The sequence below is a fragment of the Camellia sinensis genome, chromosome 4 (genome assembly GCF_055761805.1).
Source record: "Camellia sinensis isolate YWXY chromosome 4, ASM5576180v1, whole genome shotgun sequence".
NCBI classification, from domain to species: domain Eukaryota; kingdom Viridiplantae; phylum Streptophyta; class Magnoliopsida; order Ericales; family Theaceae; genus Camellia; species Camellia sinensis.
The window spans coordinates 14,594,261-14,603,467 of record NC_138964.1 but is presented as its reverse complement, the minus strand read 5'-3'; the positions used below and the strand labels follow the sequence as shown (position 1 = coordinate 14,603,467).

The 9,207-nt window shown below is 33.8% G+C and overlaps 1 long non-coding RNA gene across 7 annotated transcripts; it reads right to left on the bottom strand.

Moving 5' to 3' along the window:
- Window positions 1-4,348: 4,348 nt before the first annotated feature.
- Window positions 4,349-8,798, bottom strand: LOC145824495 (uncharacterized). 7 transcript variants are annotated; one of them, XR_014366047.1, is made up of 7 exons: window positions 8,606-8,798; window positions 8,246-8,423; window positions 5,937-6,919; window positions 5,773-5,835; window positions 5,513-5,683; window positions 4,775-4,902; window positions 4,349-4,624 (listed from the first exon to the last, which is right to left on the bottom strand). It is a non-coding gene; the product is annotated as an uncharacterized LOC145824495 (long non-coding RNA). The 7 variants fall into 7 exon arrangements; XR_014366045.1 differs by having other exon boundaries at window positions 5,797-5,835; XR_014366046.1 differs by having other exon boundaries at window positions 5,797-6,154; window positions 6,638-6,919.
- Window positions 8,799-9,207: the final 409 nt, after the last annotated feature.

Here is a 9,207-nt window from a genome sequence, read left to right as displayed (position 1 = left end):
ACGTATATCTGATATACGTATCTGATAGATTAACCATATAATCTGATATATAGCCACATATATATATATATCAATCTATCCATCTATCCATATCTATTGATATGATAGATATAGATATCCTGAATGGTTATCCAAATAAGTTTTGAATTCAAATTCAAACTTATATGGTTAAGGTTTAAAAGGTTCAGGTTCAAAAGGTCATGCCACATGCGCGCCCAATTTCTAACAGAAACAGAATAAAACAAGAATTGATCTCTTTTATTGGATTAAATTCTTGCCTCATTCAAACACCACAATGCGAATTACCTCTTTCTTCATTCTCATAGTTTCTTGGTTCTTAATTAGAGTGTGGCTGTGACTCGGTGCGATGGCATTGTGGAAAGTACTGCCCACCTCCAGTAGTATGGCACAGGTTAGCCTAACGTGGCTGCAGGTATTGCAAGGATGAACTCTTTTTATATGTATTATCTTCCTCATTTTGTTTGTAGAATTAGATTAGATTATGGAAGTCTAAACTATCAATTCTAATAAGTGAAGTCTGGAAGGGAAAATAAATGGGGCAACAAAAAGAAGCACTAAACTCGCAAGTTTTCAATGTTAGAAACATATTTTACTTTAGTATGTCAATATATCTGAAGAAAAATGTTTGGGGGCCCTAATTCTGTGGCTCAAATGTGGCTCAAATGGCCAAAACGACGTCGTTTTGGCCATTTTGATGTTGTTTTGTACTCAAAACGACGTCGTTTTGGCCATTTGAGCCACATTTGAGCCACAAAATTTGGGCCCTCTACCATTGCTGATATCTGAATTGTGATGGAGGCATTGCAGTGAAGTTGAAATCAAGACTCAAGGATACCCTTTTCTCTTTCTTTTTTGGTGGTTTGATTATCTACAATTTATGAAACTTGTCTTTGGTAAACAAAAAGGTTTAGTTAGTTTTATCTTATTTTTCTCTTTGGTTGATTTGTACTTTACCCTGCTGTAGGTTGTATTCCTACTCATTTGCTTCCTTGTGCAAAAAAAAAGTTTTTATTCCTTTTCCCTCTCCTTTTTGTCTTCTAAATTAGTAGATTATTTGAAAATCATTTTATGCATTTGATGGCAATCTTTTTTCATTAAATAGCTGTATTCTAGAAATGTGTTAAGCTAATTAGGATGTTTAAACTTATGCTGTTAATATCAGTTTTTTTACATGTTCATAATCTAATCACCGAATTGGATACATAGAGTGTAAGAATTTTAGAGACCAAATTTTTTGGTCTCTAAAAGTGAAAATTTATTGCAAAAGATATTTAAAAACCGATTTCTATCGTCATGAAGATAGTCGTTAAAAAGTCGTTTCAAAAAGTCAAAAATAAAATTTTTAACAATAAAATTTTGAAAATATCACTAATAAATAGACTTTTAGGGACAAAATAATTTGGTCCTAAAATGGTTTATTTTTTGAAACAAAAAATTTGGTCCCAAAAAGATAATAATTCATCACTAATGTCCATTTTTTGTTGATAAAAATATAACGACGACACTTTTTGCAATAAAAATATTTGGTCCCCAAAAAATAATTTTATTTCTAAATTTTAACCTCTAAAATCTTAATTTTTTGTAGTGATGAGAGCCACCTCATGGGAGAGGGTTGACAACTTTCTTCATCTCCAATAACATTACAAATTCAATCTATAAACCTCGAACTTTTGTAAAGCATTTGTCATAGACAGAATTAGTTGTAATTAATGTTGACAAGAAAACAATAAAATTGGTAACTACATATACTACATGCATATATTTATATCTTGAAAAAAACAAAAAAAAAACTAAAGCTCCCGAGATATTGATTTGTGATTATGATTCATTTTTAAACAATGAATAGCAATTCCAATCAAACAATCAATAACAAATCGACATAACGATCTAACATGGAAAAAATCACAATTGGTATACCTCCAATTGTGATAAAAAAATCACGGGCCAAAACCACAAAACAATCCACTAAGAAGACAAAAATGAATTACACACGAGAATTCTCAATTACCTAATGAATCCACGTCCGAATTGAACCGAACTCGATGTGCATTTTCTACCACTGCCTTCACTATGGAATTGCTTTGCCCAACATTGAATCCACAATACCGATGTCGAATCCACAACGATGAACCACTTCAGAATCTACCAAAGCTTCATGTCCAAGTTCCCTAGAATCCACCAATAAACACCTCTATCTTTTTGTAAATGAAAGAACAAAACTAACCCTTGATGTTTGTCAATGTTTAGTTCGTTGATCAATCGATCATTTTCTGGACATCAAGGAAACACATATATAAATACCCTCTAATATAGAACACTCTGTATTTTATTCCTCGCTTGAATCCTAAAAAAACAAACAGCGCACTTTATACAAAACAAAGCTACAAAGACCACTCGAGCAGTGTGAGAAAAGGCAGTACTCACATATAAGTCAACCGCTCGAGTGCAACATCTACTGCTCGAGCGGTAAAACATGTCTTCCTGAAGTTCAAAACACAGACAGAGATACTAGATGAACCATTTCACCGTTTAAGTGCACAAAAGACCATTCGAGCGGTTAATCAACTTTGACTTCTTTCTTGGCTTTAGTTTCGGGGATCCTCGTACTTAGTAAGCGAAGTGACAAACCAAGAGAGCTCAAAAAGATACAGAATGTCAGCACAAACTCCTCTACTCCAACATAACTCAGGTTGAATTCGTATCTAAGTTCTCATAACTCACAGATACAATAGAGTAAATAAAAATACAACTGAATAAAATTTTGTCTAACAAAATTGTCAATTATAAAAATCTAACAATATCTATACTACTATAATATAAGAGAGAGTCTTATTACTACAGCAATTTATGTATATCTTTTTTTTTTTTTTGTTACAGAGAAATCCTCTTACCCTCCCGCAGGTCTAAGGCAGCGCCCCATGAGGAGATCACCAGGGTGTGTCATTTTTTTTTTTTTTTTTGTTACAGAGAAATCCTCTTACCCTCCCGCAGGTCCAAGGCAGCGCCCCATGAGAAGATCACCAGGGTGTCCTGTTGTCCGTTCCAAGTAAGAGGGTAAGAGAGCGCCCCATGAGGAGATCACCAGGGTGTGTCTTTTTTTTTTTTTTTTTTTGTTACAGAGAAATCCTCTTACCCTCCCGCAGGTCCAAGGCAGCGCCCCATGAGGAGATCACCAGGGTGTCCTGTTGTCCGTTCCAAGTAAGAGACTATAACCTGGAAGCTTGTCCCGACCTCCCATAAGTCAGGACTCGCACAGTGGGGGAGCATTAAACCCACACCAAGTAGCTGATTAGACATCCTTGAGGTCCAACCTCCTAACCAACAGTGCTTCGTCCAAGAGATTGGCCCAAGGAGAGAATTGTACTTGTGACCTTGGAACTTAAATCCCAAGACCTTACCACAATGCCACAACCCCTTGGGTTATATATATCTTATTTTATACCCATTTTGCTCTCATATTTTGTTCAGACTACTTTACTATATGTTTGGACTATTTTATAATTTGATGGCCCAACTCTTCGTGTCAGATTGCCATGTGAAGGCCAGATGCTCTCATTTTCACATGGTCACTCCCTTTGTTTCAAGGAGAAAGAGCACGTCTCCATCATTTTACACTCTCTGTGGTTCAGTCTCCGTGGAAGCGACTACAACAACAAAACTGACGTAAAAACTCTTTTACGACTTGTGATGGATACCGTAAAAACTCTTTTATGACATATACACAAATATTGTTATATGATATGTCGTAAAAAATTGAACATCATTTACGATATACAAATAAAGTTATAAAAAGTAATAAATTAAACATTAATGACATACTTTGTATGTCGTATATAATTTTTTACGACATTTTTGTCATGCCTAAATCATCATACTTTTCATGACATAAATTTGCATGCCATAAAAGGTTATTTTGAAACCATTTATGGATTTATGGCATACTTTGTAGGCCGTATATAATATTTTACGACATTTTTTTACATGTTATAAATCATCACACTTTTCACGACATAATTTTGTATGCCGTAAAAAGTTATTTTGAAAATATTTATGACATACTTTGTATGCCGTATATAATATTTTACGGCATTATCTTGCATGTCATTAATCATCACACTTTTCACGACATAATTTTATATGCTGTAAAAGATCATTTTTAATATATTTATGATATACTTTGTATGTCGTATATAAAAATAACTATAAAAATAATTTTGTATGCCGTATTTGCAAGGTAAATAGTGTAATTCCTCGCTTTGAAGGTATAGGTTGAACTCAAACATAAGAATAACTTTAAAAAAACATTCAAAAACCTACAAAACTATCATTTTCTTTTGGTATTCAATTGTGTTGTGTATTTACTTATCTCAGGAAAATAACAACTTTGAGTACCACAAAGATGTGGCATTTTTTTACAAATAATTTGAAGGTCTTACATGTGTCAAAGCAAAATCTTGCTTGTCAATAAAATCAAGCAATAACAAGCATGGTTGTGGCTCTCTGTCTCTGTTTGATTAGAAGTGTAACTTTTCGTGTCTCCAAAGCAATTTTTTTGCAGAAGCCTAACTCTTGGATTATTTTCTCTTAACAAAATCTGTCAGTACTAGAGAGAGAGAGAGAGAGAAAGAGAGAACAACATTCATGATTAGTTCACATATTTTAACATAAATGAAAAAGAAGCTATGCATCTTCTAGATTTTTGCTCAAAACCAATGCTACCAATCAAGATAAAATAAGGCATGCAATCACTAACCTCAGTTGTTACTGAGCATGTTCAATTCCAAGCAGTTGGAAAGATTCTGGGCCAACAAGGAATACGCGTCTTGGGGTTTGGTATCGGAAAACTACTACTCATTTGTATGTTGTTCTTGGCACACCGTCCTGCGAAAAAAAGGAAATAGTACAAGGAGCCATTTCTAGGAAGAGGGGATGCACACAAACAATTTTAAATGATGAGAACTACTGGCAGAACAGGCATACAGTACACGTGGAAAATACCTTACTATTCTACATCATTAGGAAAACTATGTTCTATATCTGCATGTTAAGTGTATCAGAGCATGGGTGAGAAAGAGAGGGAAAAGAATTTTGATATCAGTTACAATTAGAAAAGAATTTCATTACAGGGTGCTTAATTAACACAATCAAAACACCACACAACAGAATATTGCTTTACAAATTAGTCACTGTAAGGCAATAGCAACAATGTAACATTAAGATTTTCTTTATTTAATGGAGAAGAATAATGCCAAAAGTTTTAAATGACATAGGTTCCACTGATCATTTTCTAAAAGCCAACAAGGTGTGTGTAAGTTCAAATATTGAGATTGAGCTTTAAGTATTGTATCCAAAATAATGACCCAACTCTCTCATTTTAAAATTCCATTGCATTTTCATTGTTGATCTAGCAACAGAGCCTGAACTATATCCAAATCAAATCAATTAAAAACTACCTATTTATAGTTAGACAAAAGAATATGAATTGAAGTACCTTCTATTCTTCAAAAATGCCAAATTGGTGTGCAATGCGTTCAAAATCTGCCTGGTCTTTGTAATGGACACGCACATCACCATCTATATTATATGTCTTCAGAACAGCATCAGCTCCATCGACAGGTTTTTCCTTTTTAACCATGTCAACAAAGTGCTTAAGATAATTATCCTACAAAATAATAACAAAAAAAAAGGATTAGGCAAAAACATAGAAAAAACTGAGTTCATCTCAGATGATCATTTTTGCATATATCTTACTGGTAAGTTGCATGTATCTTATACCTCCATCATGTAGCTCAGATCCATTGACTTCCAATCAGCCTTTTCAGGAAAATTAAAAAATCATTGTCCCAATAAGAAATTTATACAAACTAATACCAGATTTTTTATTTTTTTAAAATGCAGAAGAAATAGTCACATGCCTGGACATCGTTCAGCTTAATTGGCTCAAGTTTTTGTTTGAAAAATTGGCCCAAACTAGAACCCTGCAAGGAAAAACTGGCTCCCCACTAGTTTCACAAGAACTTCTAGAATGTTTCCAAACTGTTTCTCAGAGGTTTCCCTTAAAATTTCTTTAAAGTTGCCTTCTACATGGGTTTCTCTGGAACATGTTTCCAACCTAAAACTAACTTTTCCGGAACTGGATGACCCAATAGTGTACACTGAGTTAGAAGGTCATGTCTATTATTTAGAGAATTGACAAAGTGTACACAACTGCACAAATCTTTACATTGTCACTAGCACAACTGTCAGGAATCCACATATTACGATATGTAAAAGAATCTTTCCCTGTGATAGCATTAGATGATATTTGGTACACCGTGAAAACAGTGAATATCTAGCTCGTTTTAGCATACAGAGTTGTAGTTAGTAAAAGAAGGAAAAAAATTAACTCAGAGACACTTTCAAGCAATCAAAACAATAAAATATTTATGTTTTCCTGTGAGCTTCTTGTTTCAAGAAAGAGTAGCAATTCTGGAGGTGCTATGAACACATACAAATTTATAGACTTTTAGAAGTATACAACTAAATAGTTCAAAGCATAAATTTTTCAATTTGAACACACAAAATGGCTTGGATAATAAATATTATGATACTGATACACAATTGTAGGTGTACATACATGCTCACCAAAATTATATGTTCTGCATACTTCAGGACGAATAAATTGTCGACCTTTGTGATTCTCTTAACCTTAACCAATCATCCCAGTAAGTGAAATTTTTTTGTCAAAGAAAATTTTTTAAAAGAGATGCATCAAAATGATATGTAAGTTAGAGTAACCAACTAAAACCACTAAATCAATAAGGATATGCTTTTCGCCACTTTGGAGAGAGTTCATCCCATATAGATTTAGACAGCATCCACCCAAGTCCAGGGAAAAAATCTCAACGGTAAAGCACATCTGCAGAGTATTATAAAGCTGATCAGAGAGAGCTTTTCCAAGTTTACAATGCAACATTTGTCAAAGGAAAAATTTATATTCGCCAGCCTGCCAGAATCAAGTATTATAATTTCCAGATACAAGTATAAAGGGATACAACGGCACACAGACAAAAATGTCCATAAAATAAGCATCTAACTGAAATAGAAACGTTATGGATAAGCGAAAAGACTATCTTAGAATTAGAAACTCATTGTTTTCATGGGAACTAATTGAAAGTGTAAAGCAGTGAGAAGATAAAACGAGGACTTGAGACTCAGGGGTCACGTCCATTGTCGCCCCTCGTCGCCTTCTCTTCTCCCCTGTCGTTTCTCTATAGGGGCGGAGACACATGAGACTCAGGGGTCACGTGTAATAACTTATCTAATTTTTATGAAGTACAAATTAAAAACAAAAACAAAAACAAAATAAAAATAAAAAAATGTTACAATTTTTAGTCCCAATTATTTCGAAACATGTTGGGATGACCAATTGCAGTAGTAGTGCATTGAATTTTCCGTATATATTAATAACAATCGAACAGAAGGACATAAATTAGTCAAGGAGGTTGAACATATATATCTATGTGAATGAGGGCGAAGATGAAATTTTATTTTGTTGGGGGAATATATTGAACAGTAAGTAAGTAAGTAATAGTACATATGTAAGTTGGAGATTGACATAAGTTTGCAACATCAGTGGAGACCACAGGGGCAGCCAACTCACACACACACTCTGGCCATCTCTGTCTCTTTTCTTGTTCTATCCTCTCCTCTTCTGCTGAATGTGAATGCGAAGCACAAAGGGACACACATTGTTTAACCCTAGTGTCATTTTGTAGCTAGTCTTGGGCCATGCATTGATTATTTTGTATAGGAGAAATCAAGAAATAGAATATGCATATACCTTTTTCACTCTCAATTATGAACTCCACAATGGCAGACAATGAGTTGTGCAGGTTTCAACAAATGATTGTCAAATGGTAAGGAAAGAGTACCATATGAAATTACAAAGATGAATGCAAGTTTGATTTTCACGAGGAACTCAATAAGTCACAATTCATACTCTAAATTTCTCGGAGAACCAAAATGAAGACAAAACTCAAATCAGAAATGGTTAACAAACATTGAATGAAGACGCTTTCAAAATTAATTCAATCAAATCACAGAGAAACATCACAAAAAAATCACATAATTAATTTCAATCCATCATTGACAACCATTTCACCGTCATTTAACCTAACACACTAATTGCATCAAATACGAACGCTTCTAGAATGAAAGGAAACTGAATAAGTTAGAAACTCACAAAGAAATCAAATCCGTGGAAGGGGCTCCGAATCAGAATCGAACTCCAAGCTCGGAATTAGAATCAAAAGCCAAGCTCGGAATCAATCGATTGGTGCTCGTGTAACTAACATCACTGTGGCTCGGAATCAATTCTTGATTAAGAGAGAGCGAGAGAGAGTGCGTGTTTCTGACTGCCTCTAGAGAGAGAGTGAGTGAATTAAGAACATTGAAATAAAAATTGGAGGCGGAATTGAAGGAATCAAGAATTGAAGACAATGCCGATATTGAAAAATACGACCTAATCAATCTATACTTGTGAAAATAAGTAGAGATTCAGATCAAAACAACGAAAAAAACACAGAATCAAGAGCGAAATTACCAAATAGAGAACTGAAATAGTAGTCACAGAGAGAGTCTGAGATGAAAATTCGATCGTCGATGAGCTTTGTCCCTCTGAAAATGTTTGCGAATTTGGTTGTGAAAGTGAGAGTCTGGTTTTTTGTAAGCAGAAGCTTTGGAGCTTCCGCTGAATTTTGGAGGAATTTAGGAGAGAGATAGAGATGACTATTGTTAAAACACATACGGCATGTTTGTTTGGGCAAACTTGATTAGTATTCTCATAATTAATAGTTTGTTTGGGCAAACTTGATTAGTATTCTCATAATTAATAGTTTTAAGACTATCAATTTATTGGATGATGTATTTTATCTTAATTAATAGTTAAGTTTAAAATAATTAGTTCGTATTTTAATTATTTAACTAAACATTGGATTAATAATTTTATTGAACTATTAGTTCAATCTCAAGCTCATGTTCACCCAAACAAACATGGCCATTGTCTATGAAGATAACAATAAATAATTAATATGTGTTTTTGGGTATAATTGAAATTAAATCAGGAAACAATAGGTAAAATCATGGAAGGATATATCAAACGAAGTTGAAATTTATTTTTAAAATTAATTTATATTTAAAATTAGA